The sequence below is a fragment of the Sus scrofa genome, chromosome 7 (genome assembly GCF_000003025.6).
Source record: "Sus scrofa isolate TJ Tabasco breed Duroc chromosome 7, Sscrofa11.1, whole genome shotgun sequence".
Classification (NCBI taxonomy): Eukaryota; Metazoa; Chordata; class Mammalia; order Artiodactyla; family Suidae; genus Sus; species Sus scrofa.
Genome location: NC_010449.5, coordinates 57,499,691 through 57,517,824, shown reverse-complemented (window position 1 = coordinate 57,517,824; position 18,134 = coordinate 57,499,691). Strand labels below are relative to the sequence as shown.

Here is an 18,134-nt window from a genome sequence, read left to right as displayed (position 1 = left end):
TATGGCATATTTATATGACTAAAATAGCTAATAATCTTTACACAAACAATATTGTCAATCTCAGTAGTAAGCAAATGTACTTACTTAGACCATCTTTCCTTTGTAGGGCCCTAATTTTTTTTTTTTTTTTGAATGGAGTTCTTGAAAAGAAGACAAGTTTCTTAGCCAAGACTGCCACTGAAAACACTTTACCTATAGTTTTCAAGAGCCCTAATCTAAGAAATGCGGGCAGGTGTATTCCTCTGTGAGGGCTTAAATAAAATCTGCCCACAACTGCCAGTTTAGCTTAGCACATAAAATAATGTATCACTGAGAGGATAGGCTAATCATCAAAAACTGTCTCCAGGCATTACAATGATTACATGTTGCCTTTCTCAGAGAGTAATTTTGAAGAAATAAGATTAAACCAGAGGAAACATAAGCCCTCCTTGCTCCCAGGGTACACAGCACATCTATGAAAAGGTTCTTGACCTACATAGTTTACCTAAGGTGGCATGCTATCTTTTCTCATTCATCATATATTTATCAAACACATAATACGTACCAGGCACTTAGTTAAGACACCAGGACTACAACAGTGAACAAAGAGCGCCTGCTTTCATGCAAACTATGGTTTGAGGTGAAAGATTAAGCAAATATACCAATAAATACAGTTTTAAATTGCAAAAACTGCTATGAAGGAAACGAACAGAACACTGTAGAATAACAGTGGGAGATGTCACTTAGACAGGGGGCCTCTGTGAAGAAGTAACGTGAAAGCTGAATGTTAAGTAGGTACATCCCATGCTGAAGAACTAGCTTATTAGGACTGGAGTGAGAACAAACTTTGTGGAGGAAGTGAAAGAAGGCTAGAGTGGGCTGGAGTAAAATCACCAGAAGAGGAGAGCAGCAAGGAGAGGTAAGTGGGGACTATATCCTGCAGAGATGTGGGGTTATGTTAAACATGTGGGTTTCCACCAAAGCATGAGAGCAAACCTTTTAGGAGTTCCAGAAAGTGGCATGATATATTTATGCCCTTTTTCTCTTCTTTTTTGGCTGCCTCAAGGCACATGGAGGTCCTGGGCCAGGGATTGGATCCAAGTTGCAGTTGCAGCAACGCCACATCTGTAACCCATGGTGCCAGGCCAGGGATCAAACCCACATCCCAGTGCTGCAGCGATGTGGCCAATCCTGTTGCACCATGGCAGGAACTTTGATATTTATGCTTTTTAGTCATTCTAAATTCTGTGTAAAGAATGGATTGATGAACAAATAAATCCAGGAAGCTACTGCAACAGTCCACCACATCATGATGGTGATTTAGAATAGGGTATGGCAGTGAGGATAGGATGTAGCATATATGGTGGGTTCTGGTTATATTTAGCAGGTAGAATCAACAGAATTTTGTAGTGGTCTGGATAGCGGGTGAGTGTGCATGTGTATGTCTGTGGTAGAGGTCTCAAGAATAATCCCAAGACTTCTAATTGAGATATTAGTAGATATTTACGGAGATACGAATTATAGTGATAAGACTGGAACTGTAGAACTAGGGAAAAGATCAAGACGTTAAGATCAAATATGTTCATTGTAAAATGCCTTTGAGATGAATATCAAGTTGCAAGCTAGATGCTGGAGCCTATAGCTCATAAGTCTGGGCAGGAGATAGGAATTTAGGAGTTTTCACCGCATATGGTAGCTAGTAGTTTAAGTCATGAATGTAAGAGATAACCTGGGGAAGAGATGGTAGAATAAGAGTTAGGATTGAGTCCTGAGGAACTCAACAATTAGAAGATGAACAGAGGAGTCTGCAACATGTCTCAGAAGACATGAACAGGGGTAGTCAGAGAACCAAGAATGAGTGGTGTCAGAGTATTTCAGGAAAAAAGATAACCCCAAATGTTGTTGAGAGAATAAAATGAGAATATGAAAGATGTCTGCTTTCTGACACCATGGAATTTATTAGTGAAGAGCTTTTTTGATGTAGTGGTGGGGTAGAAGCATTAACACCTATAGGCTATGTGGGTGTGGTAATTCTAGCAAAATAAGGTAGCCTTTAAAGTCATGTGGAGAGTGGGGGGGGGGAGGAGAAGGGAGGTTTAAGTAAACTTAAATGTTAGGAAACATTATACAAATTATAAATGTATAGCTTATGAAGAGTGTGACCTTTCACAAAGTGTATATACACTTGTGTCACCTGTAGCCCCATCAGGAAATAGAATATTACAAGCCAGAAATTCCCCACCTTGTGTCCCCTTGCATTCACTATCCCTATAAAAGTAACCGGTGCGATTTCTAACACCATAAACTTGCTTTCCTGGTTTTTGAACTTTATTCATATTCTTTGTACTCATTTGCATCTGGCTTTTTTTGCTTAATATTCTTTGCTTAATATTATGCTTGATGACCATCCAAGAGGCATTCATTTACCCATTCTACTCTGATGGTCATTTAGGCTATTAAGAATACTCCTACTATGAATACTCTTGTTCATTCTTGTCTTTTGGCAAATAGCTATGAACAGCTGGTTAGAGAGTATCTGTATGTTCCCCGTTAGAATATAGAGCCAAACTGATTTTGAAAGTGGTTGCAATGATTTACATGCCTACCAGTAGCACATGTTTCAGGTGTTCCACATCATTAATACTTAATATTGTCAAGTCTTTAAAAATGTTAGCTTTTCCTTCCCTTCTAGAATCTTGGCCCCTGAGTCCTGGTCAGCTAGGGATCCTTAAATGCCACTTTTTGTATACAGTTTTTTTGGGGTATACAATTTTTGTATACCCATGAGACTACTGTCTTCCTGCTTCTAGCAGAAATCCTCTGTTAAGTTTCATAAATTTCTGTCCTGCACTATGCATTAAGCAAATTCTTGAAGGGGAAAGGAGAAACAGAACATCAGCGTGCTTCTTTGAAGTTCTCTTGGCTCTATCTGGTCTAAGTTCTGGCTGCCTCAGTGGGTCTCTGATGCTTTTACTATTCTTTTCTTTTTTAAAAGCTGTCCTTTCTTGATGTTCTGAGCAGAAGCTTTGGGCTACAGCAACCTAGTCCCTAGGACCTGGGAATGGAAGTTATAGCTTGGGTTCTCAATCCAACTCTGTTTATTAGCTGTGTGACTTTGGTAAATTATTTAACCTAAGTAATTAAACATTCTGAGTTTCAGTTTTTTTATGTAAAATGAAAATAACACCATTTCATCAATGTTGTGAGGATGTGAAAATTAAATATGTCTGTAAAATGTCTAGTAACAAAAACACTTTAATGAGGGTTTACTATGTGCCACTTTATATGGATTTAATAACTTAAATGTATATATAGTTATTATCTTCCAGTTTCTTTTTAAAATCACAGACTCGGAGTTCCCATTGTGGTGCAGTGGAAACGAATCTGACTAGGAACCATGAGGTTGCAGGTTCAATCTCTGGCCTCGCTCAGTGGGTTATGGATCTGGTGTTAACGTGAGCTGTGGTGTAGGTTGCAGACTCGGCTCGGATCCCGCGTTGCTGTGGCTGTGGTGTAGGCTGGCAGCTGTAGCTCTGCTTGGACCACTAGCCTGGGAACTTCCATATGCTGCAGAAGCAGCCCAAAGAAATAGCAAAAAAAAAGACAAAAAAAAAATATATATATATAATATTGTTTTAATATTGTGTTTGACACCAGCACTTGCTCAGTGAATGTCAATTATTATGATAGAGAAAATACAAACGGCTCAGAAAGACTAATCATCAGACTTTCTATTTTGTTTTCTTCTGATTTTCTCCTTTACATTATGGCATGAACGATCTTACAGCATCTTTCAAGTTATTTTAAAAGAAGCTATTGTGAAAAATGAATGTCTAATAGCCTACTGATGAATAGGTAATAATTTGCTTTACCATCATTCTGTTGTTGGATATTCAGAAGCTTTCTATTTTTTAAGACATCATAGATATCAGTGCTATTAGCATTTTGTCCCTTTCACAAGTTTCCTTATTTGAAATATTTTCTCAGAATAAAATAATATCAGTGTAATTACTGGCTCAAGACTATGAATATTTTATTATTGCTGATAGAACAGTTATATTGTTCTCCCAAAGAGTTGTAGTATTTGTAAAGGCAATACAAATGAAAGGTTTATATTAAGTGAACAAGAATTAAACCTATGGAGTATAGGAATGAAGGAAATCTAGAGATGGGAAAGAGAAGGAAGATAAATTTTAAGGCTAAGAGAGAAAAAAGTGGAGCATCTAGATACTATTTCTTGTGAAGCAGGGGTATTAGTTTCACTTAAAGGAGTAGGGATATAAGAATGGAATTGGGCTTTGTTGAAAATTACAAATGTTTGAATACAAATATACATACACATCATAATCTTTCAAGAATAATGTTTCTATGATGTACTAGGAAGCAGGAGGCCTATGATGTAGACCTATTGTGTCATTTAATTTGGTGTGTAATTTGGGGCCTTAATTGCCTTATCTATGTATTGGGGTATTTTACCTGACCAAAAGTTAGCATTAGAACATGGCATCTCATGTTTTAGATTGCTGATCTTAAATTTGTCTACTGAGCATACTATACTGAATAAAAATCAAAGACTCTCCATTTGCTAACATGTATTATGCTTTGAACATCTTATTAACTTTGTTATCATGTTAAACTTGAAGTTATTATTTTCTAAGTTACTTTGTGGGCCTCTCTCAGGGCCATTTCTTGTGCTCCTTCTATCATCAGATGAATTCTCACTGTATGCACTCAAAGGCAGTTGCTTCCCTACTGCTGCCTTTTCCCTTCTGCTTTGATCCCATCATAGATTTTGGAGCACTATATAACTGCTCATCAGGGAGAACCAGTCTTGTAAATTTGGGCTTTAAAGAGAATGCTTCCTCTCTTTGTCTATGTGCAATATCCTTCCCAATTTAAAAAACAAAAACAAACAAACAAAAACTTCTCTGTCAACTGCTTCAGATGCTGAGGGATCATGGAATTTGAGAATGATGACCTGCCATATTCAAATTCTGTCTCTATCACTTACTGGGTAAGTGATTTGGGGCAAGTGACCTAATCTCTCTAAGCCTCCATCTTTTCATTTGCAAAATGAAGTTAGTTAATACCTAAAACACCAAATTATAAGAATTAAGTTAGTTGAATGGGAATTGGAATTACAGCTAAATGTAGTTTGAATTTGCATATCATTTAGAAAGTCATGAGAGCACCACTGAATAAAATTGTTTTTGAGCTGTTTCAAATTAGAGGCTGGTGTGATTCCTAGAGTCCTTAAAAATCCATACCCTTTAAGGAAGCTATTCCAGATGAGGAAGCAAACATAAAGGTTTTGAACTCCTGCAGGCTTCAATAGATGTCAATTCCATAGTACCAAAACACTTTACCATATTAGAAGCAACAACCAAAACAGAAGAATAACTTTATGCCTATTCAATTAGCCAAAATTTTGCTGGTGAAACTGGGGTGAAAACAAGACACTTGTATATTGCTGGTAGCATCAAAAATTAGTATAATCTTTTAGGGAAATAATGTAGCTATTGTGTCAAGAACTATAAAATGCTCATACTTTTAGAACCAATAATTCCATTCATAAGACTTTATCCTAAGAAAATAATTCAAGTAAAGAAAATAGCTATAGTTTTATTCAATAGTGCCTGGCACATAAAAAGTAACTCAAGTATTTCTTCAAATGAGTAGCTTCATATGTAATGACATCTCCATATCACTGCCCTTGGTTCCTTTCTATTATGATTTAACTACTTTCATCATCTGGGGATAGTTTTAGAATCAAATTTTCTTATCTTTATCTAGTCTCTGTTTTCCCATCTTCTCCAGTAACTTCAGTGTTGATTGCTATCAAACTCCCTCATGATACTTTCACCCTCTGAACTTAGTTGACCTTAACACAGAAACCCAGTTGACCCAATCAAGAAGAAATCTGAAGCTTCCTTCAAGTTCCTAAGATGTTGTTTTCCTTTGTCAACATCCTTCTAACTATTCACAGCACTGACTGTCTCATAAGACAAAAGACAGCCAGGAACCTTCATATCCATCCTCACTTGATCCTCAATATACCTCCAGTCCTGTACCTAGCCACTTACATTTCCCTCTAGGATATAAGGAAGGATTATCACCTCCTCGTTTTTCTTATTAAACCCCATCCAAAATCCAAATTCTTCAAATTTAATTATCTCCCTCTCTTTTCTAAAGGTATAATTCACATACCATTTCCCCCCTTAGTGCACAATCCAGTGGTTTTTAGTATATTGGCATACAAGGTATTTTAGTATCAAGCTTGTGCAACCATCATGACTATCTAATTCCAGGACATTTTCATCACCCCTCAAAGAAACTCCATACACATTAGCAGTCATTCACTATTCCTGGTCCCCAGCACCTGGCGCACTAATATATTTTTTGTCTCTATGGATTTGCCTATTCTAGACATTGCATGTAAATGGAATCATACAGTATGTGGCCTTTTGTATCTGGCTTCTTTCACTTTAGTGTAATATTTTTCAAGATTCATCTGTTTTATAGCATGTATCTCTATCCCATTCCTTTTTATTGGTGAATAACATTCCATTGTATGACTAAACTACATCTTGTTTATTCATGCATCAACTGATGAACATTTGGGTTTGTTTCTATTTTTTGGCTCTTATGACTAACACTATTAACATTCAGGGAAAAGTTTTTGTGTGACTATGTTTCCAGTTCTTTTGGATACATAACTAAGAGTGGAACTGAAGAACTCAACCCCAAAACTCCTTGAACTGATTAATAAATTCAGCAAAGTGGCAGGATATAAGATTAACATTCAGAAGTCAGTTGCATTTCTGTATACCAGCAATGAAACATTAGAAAAGGAATACAAAAATATGATACCTTTTAAAATTGTACCTCACAAAATCAAATACCTCGGAATACACCTGACCAAAGAGGTAAAGGACCTATATGCCGAGAACTATAAAACTTTAATCAAAGAAATCAAAGAAGATGTAAAGAAATGGAAAGATATTCCATGTTCCTGGATTGGGAAAATCAATATTGTGAAAATGGCCATACTACCCAAAGCAATCTACAGATTCAATGCAATCCCTATCAAATTACCCATGACATTTTTCACAGAACTAGAACAAACAATCCAAACATTTATATGGAACAACAAAAGACCCAGAATCGCCAAAGCAATCCTGAGAAACAAAAACCAAGCAGGAGGCATCACTCTCCCAGACTTCAAGAAATACTACAAAGCCACAGTCACCAAAACAGTGTGGTACTGGTATCAAAACAGACAGAGAGACCAATGGAACAGAATAGAGAACCCGGAAATAAACCCTGACACCTATGGTCAATTAATCTTTGACAAGGGAGGCAAGAACATAAAATGGGAAAAGGAAAGTCTATTCAGCAAGCATTGCTGGGAAACCTGGACAGCTGCATGCAAAGCAATGAAACTAGAACACACCCTCACACCATGCACAAAAATAAACTCCAAATGGCTGAAAGACTTAAATATACGACAGGACACCATCAAACTCCTAGAAGAAAATATAGGCAAAACACTCTCTGACATCAACATCATGAATATTTTCTCAGGTCAGTCTCCCAAAGCAATAGAAATTAGAGCAAAAATAAACCCATGGGACCTCATCAAACTGAAAAGCTTTTGCACAGCAAAGGAAACCCAAAAGAAAACAAAAAGACAACTTACAGAATGGGAGAAAATAGTTTCAAATGATGCAACTGACAAGGGCTTAATCTCTAGAATATATAAGCAACTTATACAACCCAACAGCAAAAAAACCAATCAATCAATGGAAAAATGGGCAAAAGACCTGAATAGACTGTTCTCCAAAGATATACAGATGGCCAACAAACACATGAAAAAATGCTCAACATCGCTGATTATAAGAGAAATGCAAATCAAAACTACCATGAGATACCACCTCACACCAGTCAGAATGGCCATCATTAATAAGTCCACAAATAACAAGTGCTGGAGGGGCTGTGGAGAAAAGGGAACCCTCCTGCACTGCTGGTGGGAATGTAAACTGGTACAGCCACTGTGGAGAACAGTTTGGAGATACCTTAGAAATCTATACATAGAACTTCCATATGACCCTGCAATCCCACTCTTGGGCATCTATCCGGACAAAACTCTACTTAAAAGAGACACATGCACCCGCATGTTCATTGCAGCACTATTCACAATAGCCAGGACACGGAAACAATCCAAATGTCCATGGACAGATGATTGGATTCGGAAGATGTGGTATATATACACAATGGAATACTACTCAGCCATAAAAAAGGATGACATAATGCCATTTGCAGCAACATGGATGAACTAGAGAATCTCATACTGAGTGAAATGAGCCATAAAGACAAAGACAAATACCATATGATATCACTTAGAACTGGAATCTAATATCCAGCACAAATGAACATCTCCTCAGAAAAGAAAATCATGGACTTGGAGAAGAGACTTGTGGTTGCCTGATGGGAGGGGGAGGGAGTGGGAGGGATCGGGAGCTTGGGCTTATCAGACACAACCTAGAATAGATTTACAAGGAGATCCTGCTGAATAGCATTGAGAACTACGTCTAGATACTCATGTTGCAACAGAAGAAAGGGTGGGGGAAAAAACTGTAATTGCAATGTATACATCTAAGGATAACCTGACCCCCTTGCTGTACAGTGGGAAAATAAAAAAAAAAGAGTGGAACTGCAAGTATCTCTTGCTATCTAAATCTATTCTGAGTTCAGAGAGCCTGGGATATCTCTCAAAACGCAAACAGCTCTACACTGACCTTCCCACCCCACCTCCACACTAACACCTTCAGTCTTCAAAATCTGTACATATTAATTACAACTTAGTTCTTTCCAGTTAAATTGAGGGCAGGGATCAGTTCTAATAGGTCTGATCACAACATATTGACATCCTACGGTGCTCACAAATGAGAGAATGATGACTTATTCACTCCTTCATTCAGCAAATCTTTGAATATCTATTGTACATTGGTCACATTGTGTTTAATGTTAATTAAACACTGTTTTAATATTGGGTATAAATAGTGTACAAAAGTTATTGGTCATTTTCATCTACCTCAATTGCCAGTTCAACTCCACAAATACTTACTGAATGTGAAAGGCATTGTGCCGGGTATGACAGTAGACACAGACAGGAATGTTATAGTCTGCAGAACTTTATGACAGTTTAGAAACTCTAAGTATGAAAATAACAACAATAGAAACATTCAACAGCAGCGGTGTGGACACTGAATCTCCTATGAAAAGCACAAAATGCTCTGGAGGGTCAATGGACAGAGCATATATGGTTGGGTTAATGGTACGAGAATTGTATAATCAGAAAATATTTCTTAAAGCTGAAGGTGGTTCTTGAGAAAGGGCCACAAAGAAGATAGCAAGAACAAAGATAGAAAAGGCTAGATACAGTACAGATTTTTTTTTCCCCCAGAGATCTACTTAGGAATCTATAGATGGGTAATGAGAGGCGGCTCTTGAACATTAGGCGTAGTATTTAAATAGATTTAGAAGAATGATTTGAACATCTCCCTTTAACAATTCAAATTACCTTGGTGATTCCTTAACCTTTTCTTGAAACTCTTCTATTATGCAAGTGACCATGAAAATTCTCCTTACACAAGGGGAAAAAAAAAGTCTTGACAGCTAAGTGACCATGCTTAGCTCACTTGAATTAGGGGAGGCATAATCTGAATAATCCTAGCACTACATCCCCATACTTTGGGAATATGTAAAGCTTAAAACAGACGTGTAGGCAAATCCCAATAGCTAGAATGAAAGAAGCAAAACTGGAGGTAAAATGATATTCATTAAGCTTCTAACACTGGGCCTTGTGCCAGGTGATTTACATATAACATACTTGGTCCATCAAACAATCATCTGGGTTTATGGCAAATGAAGTTTAGAGATGTCAAGTAAATTGTCTGAGGTTACCAAGCTAGTAAGCTCACCTAGTAAAATGGAGACATCATTGGAAGTTCCCAGGCTAGGGGTCGAATTGGAGCTGCAGCTGCCGGCCTAAACCACAGCCTCAGCAACTCGGGATCAGAGCCACATCTGTGATGGACACTGCAGCTCATGACAATGCCAGATCCTTTAATCCACTGATAGAGGACAGGGATCGAACCCAAGTCCTCATGGATACTAGTCAGGCTTGTTATCGCTAAGCCACAATGGGAATTTCCTAGACATCACTCTCGAACCCAAGCATGTTTGATTCCACGTTTCCCCCACTGTTTCACTTGCATTTGTTTCTATCATACAAAGGAGGCTAAAATGGTAGGATCATGAGGCATGCATCAATGAAAAAGCTTAAATATTTAACACAGGGTCTTTAATGGTCTGGAGAAAAATTTGGCCGAAATACTCAGAACTGGGTTTAGAATTGCTTAGAGATCAAGATCAAGATCAAGAGAGATCAAGCATAGGGCTGCTTCTTCATCCAGTCTGAACAATGACCGCACTATTGATCTTATTTAGGAATGTTAAGGGAGCAAATTCCAGTTTTGATTTGGAACATGAGAGTAAACTCCAGGAAAATACAGATATTTGTCTGTATTCACTGATGTATTCAAAGTCCCTAAAACAGAGACTAGTACACAGTAAGTACTCAATAAACTTTTGTTGAAATAATATTAAGCATGTAAGAGGTATTCTCATTTGACTCTTGAAGGCTCTGAAATAAGAGATAAAGACAGTGGAGCAGTAGGTTTAAAAACCATTCATTTGTTAACATATAAATTCTTTTTAACACTCAACTCCATGGCAAAAACAAGCAACTACCAAAACAACAAACATTACAAAAACCAATAGTTCGACAAGCATGATTTTACAAACAGAGGTAGACAAAAGAATGAAAAGACATTTTTTGCTTTCTATATAGTATCCAGCACTTCGTGGATAATCAATTTCAGTGAGATGGAATCCAGAAGTTTGACCTACTGTGTTAATATTTCAAACTGCTGTGAGTAGTGTATCCAATGACTGCTTTTGGAAAAGGAAGTGGTTATCTAAGTACACTGAAAAAATGGACAATTTCTTCATTATTGATGGCAAGTAAAGGAATGAAAATCTCCAATTCATTAACTTAAAGGAGTACACTTAAAAAGTCTTTATTTTTCTGATTTTGATAGTATGTTTCTATTAGGACAAGAAACTGCAACAAAGAGCATTAAAGGAAAAAAAAAAAAAAGCCTTTGGAAGAAAGCAAGCTTCTCTATAGAAACATTTTTAAAGTGAATAAAAGCAGGTTCCATGAACTTCCCTCTATTTTTCACAAGCTTTTCTAATATTTCTTCTTTGATGGAACCAATGAATAACTGCCACCTATCACAAAACATCTTCTTTCAGATATGTGCTTTATAAATTGTTTTCTTCTGAACAGACAGTTCTTCAAGCTGTTCAAGTCTCTCAGCTGCAACAATTTTTATTTCTATTATACTGCTTTTCTTCCATGCAACAGTATAAAGATCAATTTTAAAAACTCTTTTGCTTTCCAAAGATAGTGTCCTAAGGCAATTCGACTGTATCTCAATCAATACTTTATCCTTTCTCTACTTCATTTAGTTCCACAATCTTTACTTACTTCAATAACTCCTAATACTGTAGTTTAATTTGTCAGGGTGATTATATCATGTTTTCTTCTATATTACATTAATATAGAAGATAATAAACACTTTCTAATCAATTAACACTTGCTTGAGGCAGTTTACATGTCCTATTAATAATAACATAGACATAATTGTGTCTTGCCTTTTCAACTTCTGCAGAAATTCTGTAGTGCTTCAAAAGATAACCCACTGATTTTAGAGTCTTTTTTTTCAATGTCTATAGCAGGTTAAAATATATATTTTTTCTTACTGTTACATTTAAGTTACAGCTGTTTAAACATTTTCATTTAAATCACATTTTCTAATAAACTCTAAATGAACTAGCTTATTAAAAGAACTAGAATTAAAACAATTGCAAATTCTAGGGTAGATTAGGAAAAAATACACAGGCCTTATTCTTTTGAAAATTCTTGAAAGACATTACAGTTCACTAGACAGCTATTCTAAAATTACTAAAGGTGTTGAGATTTTATGAGCTCAGAATACATTGATTCCTTCAGTACCCTTCCCACCTCTACCTCCCAAGTACTGTGGTACTTGAAGACAGAAATGAAGGCAATCAACTGTTCAGTGTTTATTACTACTTCACATATAGTTTCTTACAGAACATAAAGAGTATAGGAAAAATAGAAACATCTGGCATTTATCTTTTGTCTTCTGTGAGCGAATTTTCCCCCTTATTTAAAATTTAAGCTTAATCTCAATGTTCCTTGGACCATGCCTTAAATCCACAAAGCACAGACACCATTTTTTAATTGGTGCTGACAGAGAGGAAAATGTACTACAGTGTAACTTTCACAAACAGTAAGTTACATGTAAGCAATGTGAGAGCTGAGGAAGTTGTTTTAAGGCAAAGGGCAGAACCTGTTGCCTAAAATTAACAAGACTAAGGATTTAAGATAATCACAATCAGTTAAAGTAACACCAAGTAATTGAGTACTTCAGTATGATATTTTCACTGTGGTCAGGTGAAAATGCTTCATAATTTAGGTAAAATATTGAGTCTTGTAATAAACTACCTCCTTATGAGAAACTACAGAGTTCCTGTGGTATGTCATGGCAGAGAACATCGCTATACCTTATTCAGCCAAGGTTAGACTTCAGTAGGGAAGCAGGGATGGGCAATTCATGAGTCACGCAAGAAAGTATGTCATCTTGTAGAGATGAGTAGAGAATTTTAACAAGGGGTTTCGAATTCTTTGAAGAACGCACTAAGGAAATTCTGTTGGAGAGAAAATTTTCCATCTTACACGTGGAACCAAAACTCAAATTCTGACTGGAGCCTGGTGATTAGCACAACTAGGTGGAATAACCTAACTTTTCGCATAAGACACAATCCCAAAGCTTTAAGATACTGTCTATGCATATGGCACCAGGCATCACCTTTTCAAGCCCTCGCCGGCATAAAAAGTGGGCTGGACACCCAAACCATCACCCTACCCCCACAGGAAGTGAGTTACGGTCCCCCCTCCCCCAGGATGGCCTTCTTCCCCTCCCCCAACCGGAAGTGAGGCGCCCCCAGTTAGTCGGCCTCAAACAGACAAACCAATAATAACAGCAAAAGAGGGATGATCTTCAAGGGGTGAAGGGCAGCTCCACTGTGGCCACCCCCAAGGTTGCCTTGCTTACTGACCTGCTGAAGATAGGGACAGGCGGGGGCCTGGGGCCTAAAGAAAGTCCCTGGCACAGAGGACAATTCCCTGAGCCCCTCTCAATCGCCTTCACGCTTCTCACTCCGTCGTCTCACAGCTTGACAAAAATTCCTCCGCACTGCTTTATTTTGATGTCCTTTCCTTCCCTTTAGCTAATCGCTTAACCACCTTCCCATAGGTAACTTCCCTTATTGCAGCATTTAAGACTGTTCCAGTGAGGAGAGAAATCAAATATTATTCCCTATACCTTCAGAAAAATGAAGGGATTATTTTGTTCAAAGGCGGCGAAAGACTACGTGATTACGCAAGGTGAGACTTATTTTCGCGGAGGTTTCTGGGAGATGTAGTTTTTTAAAATTGCTAAGGCCTGCAGAAAGAATCAGGACTTAAAATTGCTAATTACTGTAGGCTGGAGTCCTTGAAGATACCTATTCTGTATTCGACAGCAGGCCGACCGAGGGGACTCTGGCATGAAAAGGGACAATACTTCACTCCCCTTTCCCTCTGGACCATAATAGACCTGAAATGTCCCTTCCCAGGATCGTAATAGACCTGAAATTTCCCTTCCCAGTCCTTATCGTCCGGCCCTCTTCCTTTGGCCACGCCCTCTTCAGCCAATCAGACCTCTCTCTAGAGCTCTTCCTCTGGAGGTAGGAACGCGAGAGGAGGGGCTTCATGGTGACTCCTCCCTCGGGGCTAAAGCGAGACAGGGAGAGGGCCTTGGGCCCGTGCGCGCGCGCGTGCTCGTTCAAGTAGCTCGGCGGCGAGTGCGCGCGCGGAGGGGAGGCGAGCTGGCTGGGAGGAGGCGGGCAGGCTGGTGGGCCGGGCGGGCGGCGAGCTGCGGGCAGCCGGGAGCGCGCGGTGGACTCGGCGGCGGCGAGTAGTTAGTTGTTGTTAGTCAGTGTCAGTTGCTCGGCGGCGACGGCTGCGGTCACCAGGAAGGATACGGGACGGCGAACGATGGTGGTCACCGCGGCGGCTTGTGCGCCCCTCAGGTAACAGAGATAGAGTTGTCCGCGTCCTCTCGCTTCCCTTCTCTCGCGCCGGCTTGTGGGACCAGGGTCGTTGCGGGGTGAGGGCGATGACCTGGGAGAATACGGGCGGGGCGGCGCGGGGTCCCGGTGGCGCCTCTGCGGGGGTTCTGGCGGTCAGAGCGTCCGGCCGGGCACAGGCTCTCTGGCCGCGGCCACCCCCGCGCCCCGCCGACCTCGGGGCCCGCGGCGCCGCGCGCCCCCTCGCGCCCCGGCCGCCTCCGCCCCCTCTTTCGGTGGCGGCGGAGGCGGCAGCCCCAGTAGCTCGGCGCCCCCCAGAGGAGGGAAAGTTGGGACCTGGCGGCGAGAGACGCCCCCGGGCGCGGCTGGAAGGCTGCTGGGGAAAGTGGAGCCTAGAGTAGTGAACGCTGTGAGGCTGGGGCAGGAAGGACTCCCCTTGCTCTTGCTAAGTGTGCCGGACAGCCACCTCCAAACCCGGGAGGATCTGGAGCAGCCTGGCCAGCAGCGCCAGGACGAAACCCGTTGGCTCTTTGCTCACTTCGCTCTGAGGTTTGTAAGACTCCTAAGATGCGGGTTATTTGGGGATTTCGAATTGTTTGTTGGATCAGTTTTGTTTCTCCCTTACCCTTTGACTCATCCGTTCTTACAACTTTTCTTACCTTCCGTGATGGGAAGCTGCTGTCTGAGCCCCCTTCTGTACCTCCTCCCGGTCGCCTGCACCATTCGCCTGAGAGCTTGATTTGGTCTTTTTCGTCCTTTGACTACGTTAAAAAAACTACTGAGAGCTACGGGAAAGAGGAGCCCTTCTACCTTTAAATGTTACTTTCTTGCAATCCGTTGTGTTTTTTAAGACAACCGTTTAGGAATTTGAGAGCTGTGGATTGGAGTTATTGGAAGACTGGCATTGAGGGGATAGGATAGTGACAAGTTAAAGGAAAACTATGATTTCATCTTTATTGTCCTTGTTATAGAGAACCTAATACAATTTTTCTTCTGCCTCTGTTAAATATGGTAAGATTATACGTTGAATTAAATATTTGGGGACTTACATGAAAGGCTATTTTTAGTTCATTGTGTGATGTATGTCAATAGGTTTTCACCAGATTTTGGGATTGCTTTGAGGATTCTCTTTTGGGGTCTGCTTCTCGATTTTTGTTCAGCCTCATCGTCTTTTTTTTTCCCCCCTGATAAATGAAATGATGTAGTAATGTGTATAGTCAAAGAACCTGTATAATCGGAGAACCATATTGCTCTCTGCAGTGTAGAAGTGAAAACCGTGAATTATCCACAGGGGTAAAACTTTCCATCAGGCAATCTTGAATACTTGCTTCATGATGGCTTCTCCTGTAATCTCAAAGCATTTCTAGATAGCTCAATTCACTGACTACCTTAATTACTTTCTGAAGTGCCTGGCACTTCTCTTTGGTGACTCGTTTAGTAAACTATAATGGCAAGTATGGTACATTTTCTTGGCTTCAAAGATGGGAGTTGTTGCCTCGGCCCAGAGATGAACAGTTAACAATGGAAGCAGAATTCATACCATTGCTAGTGAGTTTTGGCTATGACCAACTCTCAAACTATGTGAAAAAACAAACATCTTTCTATAACTGTCGAAAGGAAGAGGGGGAAATATTTTATCATGTCTTTATTTTTGGAGACTCTAACATATTATATTATGTGGGAAAAAATGTCAAATTATTTTCTTTAAGCCTTTTTGATGTGTGATTCTCTTCTCCACCCCTTACTTATGGAGACATTTAGGATTTGATATTTATGTTTGGCTGGGTTCCAGGATGGGAAGAAAAGTATTTTGGTGAAAGGAAAAGATAAAATTGCTTTGAACTATTACGATACTGTGACTATTCATTTTACCCAGTGATAGTATAGAGAAACTTCCTCCATGATTTTTATGTCCCATTAACATTATGCCAGAATTCACTTTTAAGAGTTTATCCTGAGGCCCATAAAGAAATACTATCACTTCATAACTGTTCCTGACAATCATGTTAAAAAATATGTTCCTGAAATGTGTTATATGTGTTGTCATATAAACATTTATCTTTGTATATTTATGGTAATGTAAATATTTAAATCTGAGAGCTTAAAAACTTTTATTTGCTTATTTGCATACATGTTTTTCAACATTTAGCAGTGCCAACCATATTTGCCAAATAAGCATCAGCCATAAATTCATGCTTTGGCACATTTCATATAATAACTCCTCTAAATTGCTCTGTGGTGAAGCATCATGAGATTAGCATTTGCTTCATGAGAAAGATTTGTTGTTGTTTTTAACTGTAATGATGCTCTGTTTAAGTGGAACAGGTGCTGGGCTCTAGCTGTTTGTGTTGAAACCTGCCAAATCATACTCTTTTGTCAGATGGGTTATTTGAGTAATTTAGAAACCAAACTGTGGCCCCTGGCATGCCAAGTTGAGTTCAAGGCTCCATATCACTGCTGCAAATCCCTATTTTCACTGTAAGAGGTAGTTGTGTGTGATTAGCTTTATTTTCTCATTGCTCTTCTCTTTACTGTGATTCCTACTCCCTACTACCACTCTAGTCCTTTCATTACTGGAGCTCTTGGGAAAGTCTAGGCTCCTTCAATGCTGGTTTGTTTTCCTTGGAGAAATTCTAGTAACTTTCAGGCCAGCAATAGATAGTTCACATTTCTTCAATAAATATTTTGCCTTTTAAATGGTAGGCATGAAAAAAAATGGTGGGCATGGTGTCAAGCCCTTAGTATATATAGAATAATACACTTTTTTTTTTTTTTGCAAGGAGCATATAGTTTAAGAAAAGAAGGTAGCTGATAACCAGTAATTACAATGTGGAGTGATATATGTCAGGAGTAAGCAGATTCCTATGGATGGAAGCACAGAGGATCAGGGGTAGTTGGTTAGGACATGGGGTCTTGGGAGGGGAGTGTCCTGCAATGCATTTTAGTGGGTTATCTGAGCTAATCTTCAAAATTAGATAGGCATTAACTAGTTTCAGAAGGAGCAAAGAACATTCCTGACCTGTAAAGATATAATAACACAAGTCACAAATGTAAATCACATATGCATTTAAATTTTTCCTGTTAACTACATTAAAATGTTAAATTAATTTTAATAATATATTTTATTTAACCCAATATATCTAAAATATATTTCAACCTGTAATCAGTATAAAAACGTATTATTGAGGTAGTTGACATTTTCTTTTTCATAACTGTGTCTTCAGAATCTTGTATGCATTCTACACTTATACCACAGCTCAATTGGGTCTAGCCACATTCAAGTGCTAAAACAGGCATAGGTGGACAGTAGAGTTTTAGGACAGACTCTGATGAAGTGGTGAGAAGCCATATCTCTTGAATGCCTTGTAAAACAAGCTTTATCTTGAAGGCTGTGAGGATTTAGTGGGAAAAAAATTATGCTGTGGTAGAATCATGTTGTGTTCTAGGCAGTGAGGTGAGTGCTGGATTAGAGAAGGGCAAAGCTGGAAGCAAGACCCATTAGGAAGCCATTCTTGGTGCGAAATGATGAGAGATATAGAAAAGAGAGTGGATGTATGAGTGATTTAGGAAATATCAGGACAGGGTAAGCAATCAGATTATAGAGTTGAGCACGATTAAAGATTTAGCATGATTCCCACATTTCTGTTGTGAGCTACTGAATGGGGCAGACAACTATGAGAAGCCAACGTTCTGTGCCAGACAGACCAAAGGTGAAGAAAAGGGAATTAGGAGAGATTTGTCACGGAAGCTGAGGAAGAAGAATATTTCAAGGACTAGAAGGGGACAGTACTGTATCCTGCCATGAAAAGGCCAAGTAAGATAAAAACTGAAAAAAAGTCCCTGAGACTTGGTGATTATTTGTAATTTCA

General features: G+C 39.1%; 2 protein-coding genes across 5 annotated transcripts in view; one reads left to right on the top strand and one right to left on the bottom strand.

Annotated features, from left to right (window-relative positions):
• Positions 1-13,777, bottom strand: part of HMG20A (high mobility group 20A) — a 65,988-nt gene extending 52,211 nt beyond the window's left edge. The window contains exons 1-2 of one of the 2 annotated variants that reach the window (XM_021099019.1): positions 13,255-13,777; positions 12,700-12,843 (exon numbers count right to left, since the gene is read on the bottom strand). The gene's annotated coding sequence lies outside the window, so the exon portion shown is untranslated. The remainder of the gene's footprint in view (positions 1-12,699; positions 12,844-13,254) is intronic. The other variant, XM_021099020.1, reaches the window with a different exon arrangement.
• The window catches only part of PEAK1 (pseudopodium enriched atypical kinase 1), a 284,302-nt gene continuing 280,185 nt past the window's right edge, over positions 14,018-18,134 (top strand). For 2 of the 3 annotated variants that reach the window (XM_021097992.1, XM_021097993.1), the window contains exon 1: positions 14,019-14,268. The gene's annotated coding sequence lies outside the window, so the exon portion shown is untranslated. Of the gene's footprint in view, positions 14,269-18,134 lie in introns of all 3 variants that reach the window. The other variant, XM_021097994.1, reaches the window with a different exon arrangement.